The sequence below is a fragment of the Agelaius phoeniceus genome, chromosome 5 (genome assembly GCF_051311805.1).
Source record: "Agelaius phoeniceus isolate bAgePho1 chromosome 5, bAgePho1.hap1, whole genome shotgun sequence".
Lineage (NCBI taxonomy): Eukaryota > Metazoa > Chordata > Aves > Passeriformes > Icteridae > Agelaius > Agelaius phoeniceus.
In genome coordinates, this window is record NC_135269.1 from 67,599,248 (window position 1) to 67,620,401 (window position 21,154).

A 21,154-nucleotide genomic window follows, 5' to 3' on the forward strand; every position below is an offset into this window, starting at 1 on the left:
CAGAAACCTACATGCCCAGAGTTTGGAGTGTTGGCTTTTTAATCAGATGCATAAACTCTGGTTATCTTTCTTAAGCCCTTCTGGAAACAAAAATTGGAAGGAAAGCTCCTGTTCAATATTCAATGTCCTTGTGCAGTGTGAATCTTTACCTATAAAGCTCCTCACCAAAGGAGGAAAGACTAGAATGTAAATTGTTCTGATACTGCTATCTGGAGCATTCATATATATCCACTAAAACCCAAAAAATGAGCACACAAATTATTCCCATTACAGGTCCATACCAACATTGCTGAAATTAGTCTGAATCTATCATTGCTTGATTCAAACTTTTTTATAAAATCTCTGGGGACAACTTAAACGTTTAAGGTGATTTGTTTCTCCAGGGAAGCCATCCAGCCTCATTAGCAGACCATGGCAACTGTCAGAACTGATGATATCTGGAGGCAGCTGCTGTTTTCCAACTCACCTCTAAGGATCCACTGAGGCACAGGACTCTCCATGGGATGATGTAAGGCTTGGAAGCACAGGCAGCCCACATTCAGCCAGACCATAGCACAAATCTATCAGCCTCAGCCACGTGGGATTCATCTGAGCAAACAAACTGGTTGTCTAGTCTTGCTTTGGCACCACGGGGAAATTGGCACATTCAAGGCATGATTCATCTTGCCCTAAAGCTGATATCTAAAATAAGTCAGCTGAGCACGCTGTAAAAGTGCCTGTTTCCCTTCATGGCTACAAAGGATGGGAGGCTCAGTGAGGCACAGATGTCTCCAGCATGGATGTTTTGAATTAGGCAAGATGAATCCTGTCTATGCTGTATTTTTTTAAAAATGCCTTTTGTGATGAATGCTCAGGTCTGAAATTGGAAGTACAAGTTCAATTATAAAGTACAGTGTCCTCAAGGGCCCTCGAAGAAATGTATTTGCTCTGAGTTCAACCCTGACCCAAAGCCCTGATGCATCTTTTCCCAGAATTTAGTAACTATAACTCTACAGACACTTCACTGTTTAGTCCTCTCTATCACTTTCATTTAGCAACTGAATTCAAAGATTTAATGGATATTTTTAGAGTTTACTCACATTAAAATTGTTTGGTCCAGGTAGCACAGACATTTCCCCCTTCTTCCACAAAGAGCTCTAGATTTGTAAAAATGAAAACATGACTTTGCCCCAAATGGCTGCTTTCCTATTCCCCCCCCCCCTTTGTCTTGTGTCATCTGTAACATTTTGATTGTGCCACAGCTCAGAGGAGAAGTTTTTGTTTTTTTTTTTTTGAGTAGTTTGGAACATCTTGAGCTTTGATTTCTAATCAATTTGCACTAACAGCTATGGAAACCAGTATAACAAGCCAGGCCTTTTCTGTCTCTTTCTCTTTCTTACATTTGGAAAAATAAATCTGAGCAGCGACGTGAGTCTTGTATAATTACTCTTCCATTTGTATTTCCAGACTTGTCAATCTGGCAAGCGCCATAGAGAGGGATTAAAAGCTTTCACCTTCTCTCTCAATCAGAGATTTCATTTGCTTCTGTGTTTTACAGTAAATAGAATCAGTTCAGCAGGAGATGGTTTTGTTCTCTGCAGTGATGTCTTCCTAGTCCAGGGAGTTCTTATTAGCAGCCTGGATGTGCAGTCAAGTGACAGGAGCCCCCCACACCGAGTGCCATCACAGCTGCAGGCAGAGTGATCAGGGCTGGAGTCCCTGTGGGACACCTGCAAATGTGTGTCCCCAGCAGGAAACCCAAAGATCTCCACTCCTCCATTTCTGGCTGGGGTTTAGGGGCTCCAAATGAAAGCTGGAGTCAGACTCAGCCACATTCCAGGTGATGCCATAAATCGGTTGCCAAAAACAGACTGTGCAGATTAATCTTAATTTCTGGTTAGTCCCAAACATGGGCTCTCTGGGAAGCTCCTCCAACCAGCCACAGTCCACAGCCAGGGGCACAGGGAGTTTTGCTCTTTTGCCCTGGAATTGGCCCCAGTTTAGTGGGAAGGGGAGGTGCTGGATTGTTGCCACATTTCTCTTCACAGAGAAGAGCAAGGCACAATTCTTCCCAAGAATATTTCCGGGTTTCACATTCTCTGAACCTCAGAGAAAGGAAAAACAATTCTTATAATTTGCTGTGCCTGTGTTTGTGCAAAAGTAGAATGCAATATGGAGATTGCTTACTCAGAGCGATGGTGTTTCGTTTCCTTGGCCTATCAGGGCCATGTGTGTGTATGTGTGTGTGTGTGTCAGGACTGTCGGCTCACAGTCATGAGATTCTGTGCAGGTGTGTGCAGAGTTGAGTGCTTGGCAGATTCAGTTTAGATGTAATGTAATATAGTGTAATATAGTATAGAATAATATATATATATTATATATATATACACACACATAATATATATTATATATATAATGTGTATTTTTTATTTTTATATATATAAAATATGATATATTATATAAAATATTATAAAAAAGTATAAATATTATATAAAAGTAATTAATTAGCCTTCTGATAAGATGGAATCAGATGCATCATTTCCTCCTCGTCATTCCTTCCTTTGTCCTTCCCTGTTTCCATACTGGATCATGGCAAGGCTTGGCTGTGGGATGGAGGAGCTTGGACTGAGGGCCGTCAGTGTGGATTGCAAATTATTCAACTTACTGTAGAGGAGAAAATAAAGATACTTTTGATTAGTGAAGAATTGCATGGTAGGCATTTAGATATCTCTAAGTTTAGACAGCAGCAGAGAGTTTAAATATTGCTTTCTGTGCATTTAAGCACCTGAATTCCACTGGCACCTCACTTAATTTGTCTTTGTCCTTTTTCTCACTCTGACTTGCAGGCTCTGTGCCTTGATTTCCAACACATAAACACAACATAAAATATAATAAAAAGAAATTGGAAACACTTTGGTTAAGCCTTGATGACAGCTGGTATGTAAATGCAAAGACTTCAGAGTGTCTCTCAGTACACAGCAACCCTTAGCACTTAGTTGTTTGTAACTTCTGCATGGTCAGACCCATGGATACACCAGTGCTTCAGTGCTTTCACTGACTGCTTCATTTCTCAGCATCTGAATTTGAGAGCAATGTCTGGTTTCATGCAGTGTAAGTCCTTTGCCAATCCTTCATTAAACAAAAAGCAAACCTACCCCCTAAGCCCTAAGGATTTGTTTTTTCCCCCTCTATCTTTTCCAACAAGTTTGATCCCTTTATGAGGACAAAACGGTATATTTTTTTACTTACTGACTTTGCAAAAGTCAACCTTAGAGTTGATATTTCTATTCTTTCCCATTGTCACCACTAATAAATATTCTGTGGTGGGGCCTGAGCTGACAGTTGTGATGAAGAGACGGGGTGGCACAGAATTATCTGATCCTCGGTGGCTGTGCTGACAGCTGGTGTGGACTGGCACGGCTCCAGTGGAGATCTGGCCCCTGGTCCTGGATTCATACAGGGAATCCATCTGCAAAGGCAGGAGCCATTTTACGGGCTGCATTTCCCCTTCAGCTGACAGGTTTGAACAGCTGATATCAGGGTGCTGTTGCACCATAAAAGCTACTGTAGAAACTCATAATTAAGAGCAACCTCGCTTCGTAAAGCTCTTAATTTAAGCACAGAACAAACGGACATCAGAGGACACAAGCGAAAAGCAGCCTGCGAAGTGAGCTACCCTGAGGGGAACGCTCGAAGTGAGGAGCTCGGGATCGCTCCTCTCCTGCCGAGGGAGGCGAGGAGCGGCTGCAGCCGGGCAGGGAGCATCGCATCCCGCCCAGCGAGGCCGCAAGCTGGTGCCCAGCCCTCGCCAGCCGGGAGAGCAGCGAGCCAAGGGCGGCCCGGGGAGCCAAGGGCGGCCCGGGAAGCCAAGGATCGGCCCGGGAAGCCAAGGGCGGCCCGGGAGCCAAGCGTGCCGCTGCCGCCGCTGCCGTGAGGGCCCGGCCCGGCCGCGCTTGGCAGCGGAGCCCGGCAGCCCCGGCCAAGCCGGGCCTCCGGAGGGAGCGGCCGCCGGCAGCGCTGCTGAGGCTCGCAGATAAAGAGGCTGTGCCGGGACCGCTTTGCACACAGCAATTAACAGGGAGAGACGGCAGCGAGCGCATATTCCAATGGCAGATCCAGGAGGTGCCAATATGTTTCGCCGTTCCGCGGTTGTGTTCTGGAGGCGGCAGCACTGAAGGGTCTGTTCAAGTTGGCGTTTCTGCTATAAACCTAATTTTTGAAAGGGGTTATAATTCGGCCGTTTTTAATTAACGAGGGGATTAAAGTTGGCACGTGGGCACTGAAGGGCTGTTTGTTGCCGGTTTCATTTTTTTTTTTTTTTAATCCAATCTGTTTGGCCCATCTCAAATAATATTCTTTGTTTCCACTTGTCGGGATTGACTTTAAAGACCTTTAAAAATCTCTATGCATATGTGTGTGCTTATATTTATGTGTAAGAGAAAAGAGTTTTATCAAGGTGAAGAACCACATCAGAGTAGGTGAGCAGGTTGCTGAAAGATCCCACATTCCCCAAGCTACCATAACTCATTGCAGCTCTGGGCTGGAACAGGGAATGCAGAAAGCAGTTGCAAATTTTTTTTGCTGAATTTTGCAGAATGTTGTCCACTTGGGACTTGCAAAAACTTTTTTCCAAACTTAGGCATCATTTTTATGTGCTATACTTCGATAAATATTGCACAGCTTCAAAAAGAAGCAGGCAGGTGCTGGTAAGTCACTATTAGAATATGTAAAACCATGTAAATGCAATGATACTGTAAGTAGTGTAAATAGACTATATTATTTTAAATCCCAAAAGTTATAGGGCCATAAACCTCTCAACATCAGAAAAATTTATTCCAGTTCTCTATTATCCCAGCCACTGGAAAGTTTTTCCCCTCATGTTTAAACTGAATCTTCCTCTTTTTAACTTAATCCTATGAATTGTCCTATATGCCCTGGACCTGGAGAACAGACTGCCCCTTGCCTTTTCCAGCACAGTTTTCATGTATCAGAAGGCCATTGCCTCTTAGCAGTTCTTGCTTCTTTGGGCTTTCCAGCTGTCCCAACACAGCCTCTGAAAATATGTCTATCCTTTAAAAAAAAAGGTGTCTCACCTCTTTCTAGCTGGTCCAGCCTTCCCAGTGATGAGTGATGAAGATTTTAGGTGAGTTTCAGGAGAATCCTTGCTGCTGTCCCTTTGAGCTCAGCAATATTGCACCTCTCAGCCCCTCTGCTCTTTCACTGATGTTTTCTCAAGCATCATCCACAGATGACCATGATACATGGGGTGTGCAACTGGACTCGTCAGGAGGAATGGTGGGATCTCTGCTTTTGTAGAGATGAACCAACACCCAGTGGGAAGGGTCTGGAGCTGGCTGCATTGGAACTCTCCAGCTGGTGGCTGGTGGGTCCTTTGCTGCTCACAAGACCAGAGCTCTGTGGTGAGTAGAGGGATAAGAGTGAAGTGTAAATCCCCCAGGCTCTACACTGCTCTAGCAAAAACCCTGCTGGCCATGTGAACCATTTACACAGATGATAGAGCTTGTTCTTCACAACACAGACACCTCTGCTCTCACCAAAGTCACATCCCAGATCAGCAAGTCTGCAGGCTTGGCCCAGCTTTGGCCACAGTCTCTGGGCAGCTCCAGGAGTTGCTGGGCTGGTTTGGTAACCAGCATGAGCTGCTTCCCTCTGTCTGGGATGCCTGTCAGTTTGTTGGCCAGTGGCCTTCCCAGCTGATGGGATGTAAAGAGGACTACACCCTAAGGCTCATACAATCAGCCATCTTCACCCTGTGCCTGCTCTCCCATCTTTGCAGGTAGACAATTGGAAATTCTCCATTAAAGCAGATGGGTAAAAACGTGTGGGTTGTCCTTTTAGTTCTAGAACTCAGGGAGGCTTTCAGCCTGAAGTGACACCTACATTAAGTTTCTCTGTAAATGCTCTTTAGCTCTTTAGCCTTTAGCTCCCATTATTTTCAGTGGAGATGAAGCTGATCTAGGGAGCAGCACAGTCAGGGCAGAGCAGACAGTCAGGGCTTCATTTGTTTGACCCAATGCAGGTGTCAGTCCAGAAAAAGAGTCTTGTTTAGGTCTCATGTCATACCTGCCAGCCCCATGCCCTAAGCTTAACTTCCAGTGGAGCTGACTTGCCTTGTGGGATCTGTTGGGAACCCAGGCACCAAAACCCCACAGTGTTATTTAAATCTGGTGCCTCAGAGCTGAGGTCACACCACCTCATTTGTTTTTCAAATAAAATGCTCCAAATGGATGGGCTTTGGAGGATGCTTTGATTAAATCTGCAGAGAAAATAGTTTAGATGCTACATGGATTTCCAGTGATTTTTATAACTCTCCTCTCCCTCTACCTTGATGTGCATCCAGGTGTGTTTCCAGACTCAGTTTTTGGACAGAAGAGCAAGTCAAAAGCCATGGAAGTTGTTGAAGAAATCCATGTGCTTTGCTCAAGTCCCTGCCCCATCCATGGCCGCCCTTGTGGGCAGTGCTGAGGGCTCAGCTGAACTGACCATTCCCAAAGTGAGAAAGGGGTTCTGTGTGAGCAGCAGCCTCACCTCAGGGATTACTTTGGCAAAACTCCCCTGGGCTGATTTCACTCCATTCAGAGGTGACACAACACCCAGGAGTCCAGAGCACTGTTCAAGAAATGTTGCTGCCCTCTGCTCTCTGGATGGGAAAGTTCCTTGCAAAGCTTTGGTTCCTCTCTCCCTTCCTCTTTCCTTGTGGCATCTGGGTGGGAGGGGAAGGGCAAGAACAGAGTTTTCCTTTCCTGTGAGGGCTGTTTCTGATTTGGGGATTTGAGGAAGGGTGTTTTTGCAGGAAGTGTGGCAGTTTGCATGGCCTGGGGCTTGTTGGTCTCCTATGGATGCTCTGGCCCCGAGCGATGAGGCCGCAGTTTGGAGGGGTGCAGCAATCACTGCTCCCCAGTGTGATGGGTTTGGCACCCAGGGTGGTGCTGCTCCTGGGGGGGGTGTGTGTTTGTCAGTTGAAATTTGTCTGCAATTTCCTTGATGGGAGTGTTGAGTGACATGCATTCCCTCAGGAGATATTTCCATGTTTTTATTATTCTTCAGGCTCCTGTGACATTTCCCAAGTCCAGTTGTTGGAGCCTCAGGTTCAATCATCTGCTCAAGGTGCCAGCAGGGATAATTTTGCCCTCTGTTGGCTCCTGCAGCTCCTGGTATGCACAGTTTGGGAGTGGGTTTCTCATGTAAAACCTCAAAACCCACAGTGGAAACCTCTCTCACTGGGTGCTCAGTGATACAAGGTCCAGAATAACTTTTCACCCCCATGAATTCCAACAATGGCTTGAAAATGAAGATTAAAAAGAAAACTAAAACTGCTTTTGCTTTCTTTTTAGGTGGAGGTACACACAAGACTGAAATTTTCAAGCTTTCAATGACACATGAAGTACAAATACAATTTCAGGAATGCTGGCCAGCAGGAAAAGTACCAGTTACTGTGAGTTTCTTGGTAAAATCATGACAGTTGACAACACCAGACAGCAAACAAAAGCTACATAAAACAGTGTTTTTCTGAGTGTGTTATCACTGCTTGCACTTCTCTGGCCTGAATATTGACATTAGATCAATTAATTAATATTGATTTTAAAATAATTTATTGATTTGATTAATTAATTAATATCGATTTAAAAAATCTGTGGTTGGCTGTGAAAGTTTATTTGTCCCTGGACTTCAGACATCTCTGATGACCCTGGTTGAGAGTGAAGGGTTGTTGATGGATAGATCATGGAGTTGTTCCATCTTTATCACAGTGAAAGGAGACAATGTCATGGTTTAACCCCAGCTGGCAGCTAAGTACCTCACAGCTACTCATTCACTCCCACCCCCTGCCCCAATGGGGAGGAGAATTGGAAAAAAAGTAAAACTCACTGATTGTGATAAGAAGAGGTTAATAATTGAAACAAAGCAAAATATAATAATGATAATAATAGTAATGGAAAGGACAGAGAGAGAGAGAGGAATAAAATAGAAAAAAGAAAAGTGATGCAGAACACAATTGCTCACCACTCCCTGGCTGATGTCCAGCAGTCAGAGCCCCTGGCCAGCTCTGCCCCTGTTTCTGCACTGAGCATGGTGTCCTGTGGGGTGGAATATCCCTTTGGCCAGCCTGGGTCAGCTGTCCTGGCCAAGCACCTCCTCCCTGGCAGAGCCTGGGAAACTGAAAAGTCTTTGACTTAGATAAACTCTTCTTAGCAACAACTGAAATGGCAGTGTGTTACCAACATTATCCTCATCCTGAATCCCAAACACAGCACTGTACCAGCTATGAGGAAGAAAATTAACTCTATCCCAGCTGAAACCAGGAGAAGACTCCTTTTTTTTTTTTTTTTTTTTTTTGTGTTGTTTGTTTTCAGGATTTTTTTTTCAGCCTGAAAGTGCATCTACTCCAATGGTTTGATTTTCAGCTTGCCCTGGGCCATCTGTGCTGTGCCCAGAGGTGCAGGTTAATTTGTGTAGGTTCATTCCTCAGCTTGTTCTCCCCAACATGCAGCTCTGAGAGTAGCTTGCTCCAGGAATCTCTTCTCACTTCTTCTTTTGACTCCACCAAAATTGGTCCTCTCTGTCCTTGCATCCCTCTATAATGGACCCTGAGGTAGATTTCAAATATTTTCAGTAAACTGGGATGGGATTGAATTAATTTCTTTGTATTCCTGGCCAGAGGAAGAAAGACTGATACAGGTACCTGGGATGTGCCACCAACCACTGTGGAAAAAGATAAAACCTATCTTATCTACTATTGTTGCTTTTGTTATTGATATTATTATTATTATGAGAACCCACTGAGGCCCTCTTATTATGTTGTTAAAGTCAACGTTTTCCCTGTGCACTTCATGTTCCAACTTGGGAAAAATACCGAATTTTTGATAAAGTTATGCTGATAATGCTGCTAATTAGTTTCTCATCTTTAAAAATTATGACTGCAGGCAATTGGAGCAATCTCTTTGTTGCAGGACATTGTGGGCTGAAATATCTGGTTGCTTGATATCCTCTGCAGGGCTCTCACTACATGCTAATTTGTCCTTGCAGCAGAGTTCATTTTTATAGGTCTTTGCCACCCTATTTTACAAATCCATTATGTCAAAATAGGATCAGTCATATGTGCACAAGATGCAGGCCTCCACCAACACATATAGAGATGTGTGTGTGCACATTCACCCATAAATACCTTAAAAAAATTAATCCATAGGTATGTGTGTGTGCATATATTTATGTACACACACTGATGTATTTATATTATTTAACAAAATAAAATGTTTAATAAAATTAAATGTTATTTTTTAAAATAATTATCTATAATATGTGCATGCACATGAAATTTGACATCTATTTAGGAACTCAGCATGTGAATGGCTAATTTAACTTGTAGGGCTCAGCTCTTCTAGGGAACATTTCACTCTCATTTCACTTAAAATATATAGTTTACAGCCTCCATTCAACACATACAAATTGCAAGCTTAAGTTGTATGCTTGCCTATGCATTTTCTAACACTTCCATCTGAACACTCATTATCATTTACTTTCAATAACTATCATCTGTCATTTTTAAAAGTTGCATAATAATGTGGTTGGTTCATATGAAAAGTGATGTTTGCTCTAAATTTGGCTATGATTTTGACATTGCTGTTAGTTTTTTTCTGTAAGCTTGACACCCACAAGCTGAAAAGACAGGTGGTAAGTTTATTTTTTTAAACTTCCCTTTCAACACCTCCCCCCACAATTAAAAAAACAAAAAGTCACATAGAACATTTTCAACACATTTGCTGGAATTTCTATATTCCTTTCCAGCAAAATTTCACTGAGAAAAATGAGAAAGGCTGAGTTTTTTTACCTCTTTGGATTAAAAAAATCGTACTTTTCAGTTGCTGAGGATTCAAATTATTCCTTATCCAATGAAAACTGTCAGTTGAAAGAATATTTCTTCCTTGGTCCTGATGTATATCCTGGCTCCTCCTTTGTGCTGAGCCTGTGCATCATTATACAAAATAAGGTTTTTCCCTCTCTCCTTCTCCAGATGCTGGAGCAAAGTAACAGAAGGGGCTCATGGTGTTGCATCTTCACACAGCTGAGAAATGGGAATATCTTGTTCTGAGCAGCACCTTGTGTCTCCCAGAGCTGCCAGGAGCTACAAGCTAAATGTTCCAAACACAGAGTCTTGTGGCAACTGTCCCAAACATGGAGTTCGGTTCTGCCAAAAAAAAATCCTCTTGAAATGGCTGAACTGGGTGCTTTTCTTCTCCACGATTTTGCATTTTGAAAATAGTACATGGAAAATAAGTAGTTTCCAGTGATTGAAAATTTGGGTTTAGAGAATTTTCAAGAACAGACTTTAGAAAAGGAGCCATGACATCTTTTATTAAGAACAACTCCAACAGGGATTTTGAAAATTTTTTTAAAATTCCATTTTTTTTCTTCCTGTGTTCTGCCTTTGCCTTGGTTACTCTGCTGAGGAGCCAGCTGTGGCAGAAGGAAAAGTTTTGCATATCTTTTCCTTCTTGTTCTCCAAGAAACTTACAAGCTGGTTGTGAATCCCACTGAAAACAATTCTGTTTTCATTGACAGGGCCAAAGCAAACAACAATTCTAAATTATGTTCTTTCTAGGACTGTCCTGACCAAGAAAAACAAGATTTCCTAATTAGTTCTGTCCCTGCTCAAAAGTAGTTTGAGGTTATGTGGGAGCTTTTTTACCATTCTGATGGTATTTCTTCTATTTGGAGTCTTCAAATTTTGTATGACAGCTGAAAATTAGTAAATCTTGGAGAAGGAAAAATTAAACACTTGGGAGATTTGGGGGAGCTCTTTTTCTTCTTATTATTATTATTTTTTTCTCCCCTTCTGATTCCAAGCTCTTTACTGGATTCCACTCAAAATTGTGATTTCTTTGTCCTTTTCAGGGTGCAAACTGTTCCCTTCTCCAAGCTCATGGCCATGTGGTGGGAAAGGTGTGGGACTGTGCGGGCAGGAATTTGGGGCCAGAGGAGTTAATTTCTGTGGGGCCAGCCTGAGTTCAGCAAAGGTTGGCTGTGACCTGGAGCAGTTGCCAGCTGCTTTGTCACAGATGCATAGAGAGCTGGTTGTGACATTTTTCAGCTGTCAGGGCATACGTTATCCCAAATACCACAGGTAATTGCTTTTGGGTTTTGTTGTTTCTTTTTTCCCCCAGCAGTTTTCTGTTGTAACAGGTGGGGATAAGGAAGTTCTGGTGCTGTACCCACATTGCCCTGGACCCAAGATGAGCTATGAGGGTCATGCATGTTGCTTTTTCCCAGAGCCTGAGGCTCCCTGAACACGTGGGACCTGCAGGAATGTGCCTTATTCAGGGCACATCTGCACAGCTGCTTGGTGATGTGATGAGTGGTGTCACAGCAGTGGAAAACACGGGAGCATGTTGAGTTTTAGGAGCACTGGGCTGGCTTTGGATGAGATGGGGCATGAACATTTGAATGCTGTGAGTGGGTAGTGATGGGAAGGATGACTTTAGAGAGGGCTGGGTTAGGTAATAAACAGTGAGGCTGCCAGTAGCAGAGACAAAAGGGGTTTTTGGATGAAAAGACAATTATTTAATCAAAGGGGAAGTGGAGGGGAATAAATACCAGAGGAATGACAGATTGATGCTCAGGTGTTGCCTCCCTCTGACCGCCTGCCCTGCCTGTCAGCTACTGTCTCACACTGCCTGCCCTGCTGCCTCCACTGCTCCATTGCTCCTGCCTTTATTTCACCCAGTGGATTCTTGTCTTTAGATTGTCTGTTTGGTTGTCTGTTCTTCAGATCACCTTCTCCAGCAGTTCCCACCCTCCAGCTTGTCATCACATTCGTTATTTTCAGCCCCCGCCGCCCCTGCTGCTTTTCTCCTGAGATGTTTCACTGGCCCTGGTTAGCCCTGAATTGCCAAATCCTGACTCAGCTTTCACCAGACAGTCACATTTTATGTCTTTATGGGCTAATTGTGTCCCATCCTTACATCCACTATGGCTGAGGATGGGTGGGCAGGCACTGAAGGTCACCCTGGTTCCTGACAGGCGTGGGAGGCTGGTTTGTGCTGAGACCCATCCCAGCTGTTCATCTTGGCCTTTCATTTTTACTCTGACACAGCTTCAAGGACAAACCAACATCTTCTGGCCTCCACCAGTTGGGATGGCCTCTCCTCTGAGATCCTTAAGAGCCAGTCTTTGTACCTCAAGGCCAACTTGATTTGAAAGCTTTAGACAACTAAATCCATAATTAGACTTTAACTTAGCTCCACTCTTCCCTGCTTTCCCAGCCTTGCTGAACCCACCTCTCTTCCAGGACAAAGGAAATGGGCAACACCACAATGAGGGGAAGTCTGCTGCAAATAATGAAAAACCTCGATTGTATTTGCTGGGAAATGTCCCAGCGAAGGCAGGAATGATGCATCCGACTCAATGTTCTCAGAGGGCTAATTTATTACTTTATGATACTATATTATATTAAAGAATACTATACTATACTAAAGGATGCAGAAAAAATACTTACTAAATGCTAAAAAGATAATAATGAAAACTTGTGACTCTGAAAAGACAAGAGTCTGATTGGCCAAAGAGTCAAAACAACTCACAGCAGAATCCAATGAAACAATCACCTGTGGGTAAACAATCTCCAACCACATTCCACTTGAGAAAAACACAGGAGAAGCAAATGAGATAAGAATTGTTTTTCTTTTCTCTGAGGCTTCTCAGCTTCCCAGGAGAAAAATTCTGGGTGAAGGGATTTTTTTCAGAGAATGTGAATGCTACAAACCTCTTCTAACAATCATTTGAGTGTTTTCCAGGCATGAACCCACCACCTTGGGCTCACAGGGGGCCCCACAGCCTGTGCCTTCTGTCTTGCTGTCTATGGCCCTTGCAGCACTGTGGGGCTGATTCCTGTGCCAAGCTGGGTGCCCCAGTGTGCCTGCACAACTTCTTGGGCTCAGCTGGAGAGGGAGATGGGAATGTTATTTTTGCCTTGTGTCAAGGAGTCTCTTCCACCTCTGACTAGTTCCTTTTTCCAGGAGATTTTGTACGTGAGGCTTCATCAGACGATAAAAATTGATGCTTCCCAGCATGTCTCCCACTCATGTACTCTACAGCTGAGAGCTTCATTGCTGGGTGACATGGCAGAGAGCCTGGAAAGGGCTGAGCATCCCTTCCCAGTGATGGGGGCCACCCTGGGCAGCCCACAGCCACCACCAGCAGCTCAAGGTCTCGTGTTCACAGAGGAGGACATGCCCTCCAGACAACTATGCTTGTTGGTTATGCAGAGCAGGGAATTTTTGCATATCTATTAACAGCTAGAGGAAGGGCAGGAGATGCTTTTATCACTGAAGAGTGATGTGCTGTTTCTCCAGAGGGTTCCCTTGTGCAACACACAGAGGCTCAGGGTTGGCTCAGGTCCTTGTGAGCCCAGAGCAGGATGTTCAAAGATCCAGGAAATCCTGGCTGAAGGGCTCAAGCTGTGATGTTTGGTTGTGTTCAGAGGGAACTTAACATATTTAAACTGATCCTGCCATGCGCTTTTTCACAGATAAGAGGTCTCTTCCCTGGGCAATGAGTGCATGGGATGGCTGGGTATTGCCTGGGTCACTAAAGGTGTTTCTTCCCAACTGCTTTCAGGCAGCAGGAGCTCTGCTGTGCTGGCTGAAAGCTGCCTAGCAAAGGATGTCTTTAATCTGTGTCACATTAACCATGGCTGTGGGGCTTTGCTTTGTCAGGGCATGAATGGGATGCTATCAGGGCAGCCCACAGAGCCATGCACTCAGTGGAGCTGGCTCTATCTGCAAGGCTGAGGGAGAAACAAGTCCTGAGGCTCCCAGATTTGCATAATGGCTTTTACTTCTCTAAAGAAAATAGGCTGCATTTGCCAGGAAACTCACCTGAGCTACCCTTTAGGCGAGAGAATGAATGCCAAACACATTAAATAGAAATCATTTGCTCATCCCTGGAAGTGCTCAGAGCCAGGCTGGATGAGGCTTGAAGCAAGCTAGTCTAGTGGAAGGTGTCTCTGCCTGTGGCAGGGGTTTGGAACTGGATGATCTTTAAGGTCCCTTCCAACCCAAACCATTCTGTGATTCTATTTTCATTCTAAGCCTGAGCCAATTATAATCATACAAAAGAATTAAACATCAGGAATTAAAGCCTAACCTTCAGGCCTGGCCAAAGTACCAGCTGAGAGTCCTTTGCAACTGAAAGCAAAGAAAAAAACATCAGAAAGTGGGATTCCATAAAAGACACATCTGAATGGGATTTGTAGGACCTGGACTAGCTGGTTGGTCTTTGCCATCTCTCTCCAGTCTTTGCCTGACTCATCTCTTTGGGCTCCAAGTTTTTTGGTACATGGGATATCTCTTCCCATCCATCTGCAGAGTGTCTTGGGGCTCATCTCTGGGTTGTTGGTGTTATAAGTAGTATTTCCACTGCACTGAAAATACTGCAAGTCCAAGAGTGTTTTCAGAAATGGATAGACTCTAAAAACAAATTACATTTCCCAATATTTATTCTGAACTTGGTGAAAACATTTTGCTTTGAACTGTTCCTAACTGAAAGATGTCAGTCCTTTAAAAATATTTATTTTATATTTTATTTTAAAATTTTAAGTAAAATAATTTTCAGGCTAGGGAAGCTGCTTCTGTTGAAGGTCAGTTTCCATTTCTGTTGCACTGTGACCCTGACACTGCCATCTCCAAGCTGCTTTTCTCTGTGGCTGCAGATGGCTGGGTGGCAGATGTGTTCTCATCTGACAAGTGGCTGGATTTTAGTAGTGGAATGAGCCATCCCCAGTAGCCATTAAAGTCAATGTTCATCACCAGTTACTTTATTCTAGTGGCTTAGAGAGTGCAATTTTCATTTCTTGAAGAAGAAACTGCTGTAATCCTGTGTCTCCTCTGTCATGTGAGAGTGTGCTGCAGCTTCCATTAATCACTGTAAGTTGCTGAGAGATCTTAAGCAGGAAAGTGCATGAAAAAGCAAAATGATCTGAACATTACAAACTTCAACAAGAAAAACTCAACTGTAAAAATCAGCCTCAGAATTGAAAGTTGTAATTATTTTAAACTACTGCTAACTGGGACATTATGGATGGAAAAGAAGAGCAGATTCAGCCTCTGAGGGCTCACTGCATTTGATTGATTGCTCTCTTAACTCAAGCCAATGTCATCCAAAATGTACCATCAAAAAGACATCAAAAGTATCATTCTGGTCAAAAGTGACCAAATCTAAATCCAAAATTCACATCTCAATTCACACTTTAGCTCTAGGCAGCAATACTCTAAAACACCATGGTGATGGGACCTAGAAGATCCCTCCTGATGCTCATTTTTGTCTGGAAAAGACCTTTTAGAAGTTTCACTTCCATATTGAAAAGAAGAGATGGGAGTAGAAATATGAGTTTGCCTAAATTGCCTAAGAATCCTTTCTTCTCCTTCAGGATGTGGTTTCTAGCTTCAGAAGAGCAACAGATGGTAAGGAAAAAAGATCAGCAATAGGAGAATGCAAAACAGCACTACAGAAATGATGCCTTTTATAACACCCATAAAGACACCCTTCATGCTGCAAGCCCCTGGCAGAGGGACATGTCATGCCTGTTATTTATCTACTTGACCAGGACATTACTGCAGGAGTCATTTTCAGATTGTTCCTAAGAAATCAGGAGGTTATGGGCAGCACCAGAACTCCTGATCTGAGGGGTCTTGTTCCTGAAGAAGACTAAGGATAATATTTGGAATCTCTCCATTCAAGACCCTGGGGCTGATATTTATGACCCAGTTGTCAATATTTGCAAAATCCCAATGGGAGAAGTTGGGCAATATTTTTCTGTTGCCATTTTTTAAAATTTTTTTTTAGATTTTAATTTTATTGCCTCTTGCTTATGGGCTGAGCCTCATTTAAACATATTTGCTATTCAGAAGAATCTGCTAAATGGGCTTGTGTAAAACCCCCACCTTGGATTCAGCTCCCGTGGTGCTGCTGAGTGCCAGGCACCAAGCACAAAGTGCACCATTTGTGCTGTGTCATCAGCTTCCTCTCTTGCTGGGGATTATTGCTTTTCCATGGCTGGATGCTTCTATCTTTTAAAGCAGAACAATCAGGAATAAAGAATGTCAAATGAGAAATGAACTATGAAGGACAAATATTTCAATTCCTGCACAAATAACCTGTCCTTGCTAGCCCTGGATGATGGTCTGCGAGCAAAAAAATAAAAACATTTTCCAAGTACCTGGATAAGCACACCGATTTCATGTTTATTTATGAAAAATAAAGGCAACTCCTGGCCTTCAATCCTCAAAAGGATCATTGTCTTATCTAATTTGGTCTCCTCTGTAGGAAGCCTATTGTTTCCACCCTGTTTCCTGCTTGAAGTTTTGTCAGGTTTCCACTTCCCGTCATGGCTGGTTCAACCATGCAAATGAATTCCTACAACTCTGCATGACATGTCAGTTATTAAAGATTACACTGGCAGGTCAGAAACAGAACTTAGAAGTTCATGTTTGTGGCAGAGTGTAAGCCTGAGCACAGGTTTTGTGCTTGGTGGAGGTGGCCTGTCCTGCAAAGATTGAAGCTTTTCAAAGGCTGCAGGTCAGTCAGCCCTGATCACCCAAACTTTGAAAGTCTTTGTCTCCTTGTTTTGGAGTGACTGATGACAGGTTGGTAGAGGAGATAAAAAAGATCTGTCTGGGGCTCTGGCTGATTAAGAAGTTACTGCTGCACCTTATACACTAAGTGCCAACAAGGGCAAACACAACATGTGGTTAGTTTATGACATATTGGTTTTCTTTGTCATATATGAATACCCAGAAAATAGCTTAAAAAGAGGAAGCAGAAATGCTAGAAATAATTAAATCACACTGAACTAGAGGCTGGTAGCTATGTGACACTGCTTCTGTTGAACTGGGTTTGGTCATTTATAATTTGTAAATGCAAATATTGCTGACTCTGGTAGTCCTTTGTAAAGGGGTCTGTTGCTTTTTTTTTTTTGTCACTAAAAGAATAATACAGATAGATTTTGAACAGCTGGACTAAAACAGTTTCACCTGGCTCCCAGACACAGGACAATACTACTGAAAGCTGCACTGCAGGCTCATATTTGAATGAGGCTCTATTTTGGGAACAGAACAAACTAATTTCTCATTTTGCCATTTATTAACCAGTTGTGTGAAACCATTTTTCATGTTTTAATTCACTCTGCATTAGCAGGGTGTTCATCTTTCTAACCCTCAGGCCACATCGTGCCTTACTACTTTCACCTCTTCAAAGAAAGAATTGCAAGGAAAATCTACCTCTGAAAATGAGGGACACAGAAAAGGCAAGCTCCCACCTTGGTGAGCCTGGATGCTTTGTGTGTGTTGGGAGCTGTGTTTTCTGGGGAAGCACATGCCATTTTTCCTGCCCTCATACCCAGTGTACTAACAGAACTCAGGAATTGGAGCCTTTTCTCTCTTCTGCATTATCTGAAAGGAGTGATCATTAATTTCTAATTGTAGTACACACGGTGTAATCCCACTGCTGTCAGGCTGTGCTCCTGCTTACCCATGTGTAACCTCCAGGAGACACTTTATTACTCTTGATGGATGACCCTGGAAGAGCTCATCTTGACTTTCAGATCCTAAGCTGCACTTACAGCCCTGGAAGATGAGAATCTGGAGGAGAAACATTTTGCTAGTAAACAGAGCAAATGAACATACAATAAACCTCTGAGACACAGTAATCCCAGAAACCCATGACACTATTAATAATGGGTTCCTTTCAAAGTGAAGCCACACTTCATGCCCCAAAGCCTCCAGAATTATGTTTGGGTAAACTGCAGACATCACATTCCTTGGAGGGCAATAGCTTGTATCATCCATTTCTCTGATGCAACCTATTTTTTTTTCACTTTATCAGAGATGGATATGGTTCCCTTAAGAATCCTCATTTAAGTAGCTTCAATCTTTTTTCCACTTTACACTTATTGATCTTCTGGGCAGAATGGGCACTCTGGTTAGTGGAAAATTTTAGGGTTTTGCAGTGAGTTTTTACCCTCAGGAAGGATTGTAGAATCACAGAATGGTTTGGGTTGGAAGGGACTTTAAATATCAGTGAGTTCTAACCCTCCTGCCACAGTCAGGGACACCTTTCATTAGATCAAGTTACTTCAAGCCCTGATGGAGGTTTGTGTGCTTGGGTTCCTGGCTTTAATGGCCCATGCAGGTTTTGGGCTGGTCTGTAGCATCCCTGGAAAGTGCTGCAACAGCACTGGGGAGCTGCTCATCTGCACTGAGTTCTCTCAAACTCAGTTTGAGGTTAGAAACCAAATCCCAGCTCAACCACCATGGCTCAGGTGCACAAAGTATGAGGGATTCCCTTCCCCATCCAGGCAGGGCTGTGCCCAGGAGCTGCCAGCATTGCAGGATCCCTCCCAGCCACTGGGGCAGCAGTGTCCACATCCCATTTGAGGGAGTGGGGTGGGATCTTCTCCTGCTGCTGTCTCCTTCCTGGAGTTTACAGCTGTGACATTGAGCCACTGTTGTAATTGTCAGTTTAGCAGTTTTCAGGGCTTTAATAGACTGTATTTCTGAAAATTTGCCTTCCTGCTCTACAAGTGTTATTGATTATAATATGTGTTGGATTGCAGCTGGAACAGTAATATACTCATAATGGATTTAAATTTTTTTTTTATTTTTTATTTTTTAACCAGACTTGGGGGTTAAGTGGATACTACATTATTCCATTATTATAACTACAATATTATTTTTCTTTAACCAGGATTGTTTATTATGCATGCACTGAAGCACAAATGTGGAACAAATGAATCTGATATCAAATTAATGCTGCGATCAGGTTTCCCCCCCCTTCCCTCTTTAGTTGCCATAACAATCTGTGATCTTGAAGCAACAATAAAATTAGAATTGCATTAAAGGTGTTTACATCATGTACACTCTGTATCCCATTATTGTTTTTCACTGTAATAAAAGCATGGAGTGTTTGCTTTGGAATAGAACACCGTTAACATCTCTTGCCTTGCCACGTCTCACATTGCTTTTTGCAGCCAAAACTTGTTTGTTTTTTTTTTGTTTTGAGAACAGAGATGGTTATTCTGGGCTGGAACTTCTGGAGGAGGGATGATTGTGTTTTTTAAGATAATGTTTGTCTTTTACTTGTAGGATGCAATTCTGGGTGTGCTACCTTGGGATTTCAGAACTTCAAAGAATTGCATCTCTGCTTTTAAATGTGTGGCAAATCTCCACCCTGATGCTTGTGGAAAGTACGTCTTCTAGTGGAAAGTACATCTTCTAGCTCTTTGCCTTACTGACAAAAAGCAAATTAAAGGAAGAAGATTTTTGTCAGCATGTACGTGTGCGTGGCTCACATGCGTGCGCACCAATGTGTGCGAATTAAGTTCCCCTCCTCACAACTGCTCAAGCTTCTGCCCCTGGGGAGAGGATGAAAGGAAAAACATGACAGATGTTAGTCATATTGCCTGGTGCATGACTTTAAAGTGCTCTGGTAGTTCAGCTACGAGCGTTATGGAAAAACATTTATGGAATAAAGAGGCCGTTATCGCAGGATCTCGGCTGTGCTGGGCATCACGGAGCCCCTTTACTGCTGCTCCTATCCAGTCTGGCACATTATTCCTTGCTGTGACTTCTTTCTGTGTAGCCTTTGGAGATAATCCTTGTGAAAAGGCTTCCTTCAGAAAAATGGAAGTTTTTAATTTTTAAATACATAACGTGATCACCTTGTGCTGAGGCTGGACTTGAACAGAAATACCATGAGAAGATTTTCCTTCTCCACTCTTTAAGCCTGCTGTTCTCAGATGCAAACCACCCTTTGATTTTTTTTTTTTTGCAAGTTTAGCCTTTGTTAGGAACACAGGATCCATCTATTTATGAGCATTGTATGTGATTATTTCCCTGATTATTCTGAATATAAGATATTCAGCAGCCAGCTAATTCTAAAGCCTTTCCTGGTGGCACTAACACACCTTTGAATTCTTTATTTCAGATTCTGTACAACACTGAGGAGAATTCCTACACTGGGCACAGGGATTTGAGGGGGGAAGGGGGCAGATAAAAGAAAATAAAATGCCATGTAGGCTGAGAGATGAATGTAGTTAGCTGTCATAAATCTCTGGAGACAAGATCCCTCCAGAGCTGGATTCATCTAGTGATCCCCTCACTGTCTCCAGCCCTAAAGATCAAAGAGTGGTGGATTAAGTAACATGTATTCTGCAGTGATGTGCTGCTGTTTGCAGTGATGTGCTGCTGGGGATTAGCGAGGCAGGAATCACCTAAATAAAAGATCACAGCTCCACAGAGCAATTCTGACTGGAAAGGACCTTGTGAGGTCCTAGTTCAACGTGCTGCTCAAGGCTGGGCCGACTTCCCTGTTAGCTCAGGTTGCTGCAGGGCCATCCCTAGTTGAATTTTGAATGTCTCCAAGGTCAGGGATCTCACCTCCTCTCATGACTCCCATTCCAGAGTTTAACTCCTTTCATGGTGAACTTTTCCTTCCCTGTATCTAATTGGAAGTGCCCTTCCTGCAAATTCTCGTGCCTGTCCTGTCCACGTAGCTTTTTGTCCTTTTGTTGTAGGCTCCTGAGGAACATCTGTCTCTCACTTTGGGTTGTTGAACACAACTGTAAGATCCCATCCTCCTCCACTTCCCCTGAAGCTGTGTCTCCTCCAGGATGAACAAACTCTCTGTCCCAGTATCACCACGCACATCATGTGCTCCAGCTCCCTCAGCATCTTGGACAATGACCAAACTGGACTCACTCCAACCAGCTGACACCACTCTCTTGGAGCCCAGGGCTCCAGATGTGATCTCACAAGTACCAAATAAAAGTGAGTAATCAATTCCCCTGACCCACTTCTGGAGCAAAGGAGATGCTCTGGGATACCATGGCTACTGATACTGCAGAGTCTTTTGAAACTGGTGCCAGCTGTCAGTGCCAGTGACCTGTATAAATGATGGCCTTAGGCCTGTTCTCACTGTATAAAGCTCACACTGATCTGGGAAAAAATCATTAATTGTTTCAAAAGAATCCAAAGACTAAGTGATGCTGTGCAAGGGCTTTTACTCTTCACTGTGGCCTGTCAGGATGGGGGCTAAGGTTTTCCCAGGTGGTTGGGAGTTTCTAGCTGCCAGTAACATTTCTTGGTCTGTTTTGTGATGGTCTCTATGA

At 43.3% G+C, this 21,154-nt stretch overlaps 2 long non-coding RNA genes across 5 annotated transcripts; one reads left to right on the top strand and one right to left on the bottom strand.

The window, feature by feature from the left end:
- Nucleotides 1-2,490: 2,490 nt before the first annotated feature.
- LOC143694174 (uncharacterized) lies at nucleotides 2,491-10,132 on the bottom strand. Of its 2 annotated transcripts, XR_013182515.1 has the most exons (5): nucleotides 9,827-10,132; nucleotides 8,002-8,155; nucleotides 5,073-5,394; nucleotides 3,229-3,448; nucleotides 2,491-2,643 (listed from the first exon to the last, which is right to left on the bottom strand). It is a non-coding gene; the product is annotated as an uncharacterized LOC143694174 (long non-coding RNA). The 2 variants fall into 2 exon arrangements; XR_013182514.1 differs by lacking the exon at nucleotides 9,827-10,132 and having other exon boundaries at nucleotides 8,002-8,292.
- On the top strand, nucleotides 5,318-15,298 carry LOC143694173 (uncharacterized). Of its 3 annotated transcripts, XR_013182511.1 has the most exons (4): nucleotides 5,318-5,399; nucleotides 7,048-7,241; nucleotides 7,335-7,435; nucleotides 13,008-15,298. It is a non-coding gene; the product is annotated as an uncharacterized LOC143694173 (long non-coding RNA). The 3 variants fall into 3 exon arrangements; XR_013182512.1 differs by lacking the exon at nucleotides 7,048-7,241; XR_013182513.1 differs by lacking the exons at nucleotides 7,048-7,241; nucleotides 13,008-15,298 and adding an exon at nucleotides 12,786-12,983.
- The last annotated feature ends 5,856 nt before the right edge of the window (nucleotides 15,299-21,154 follow it).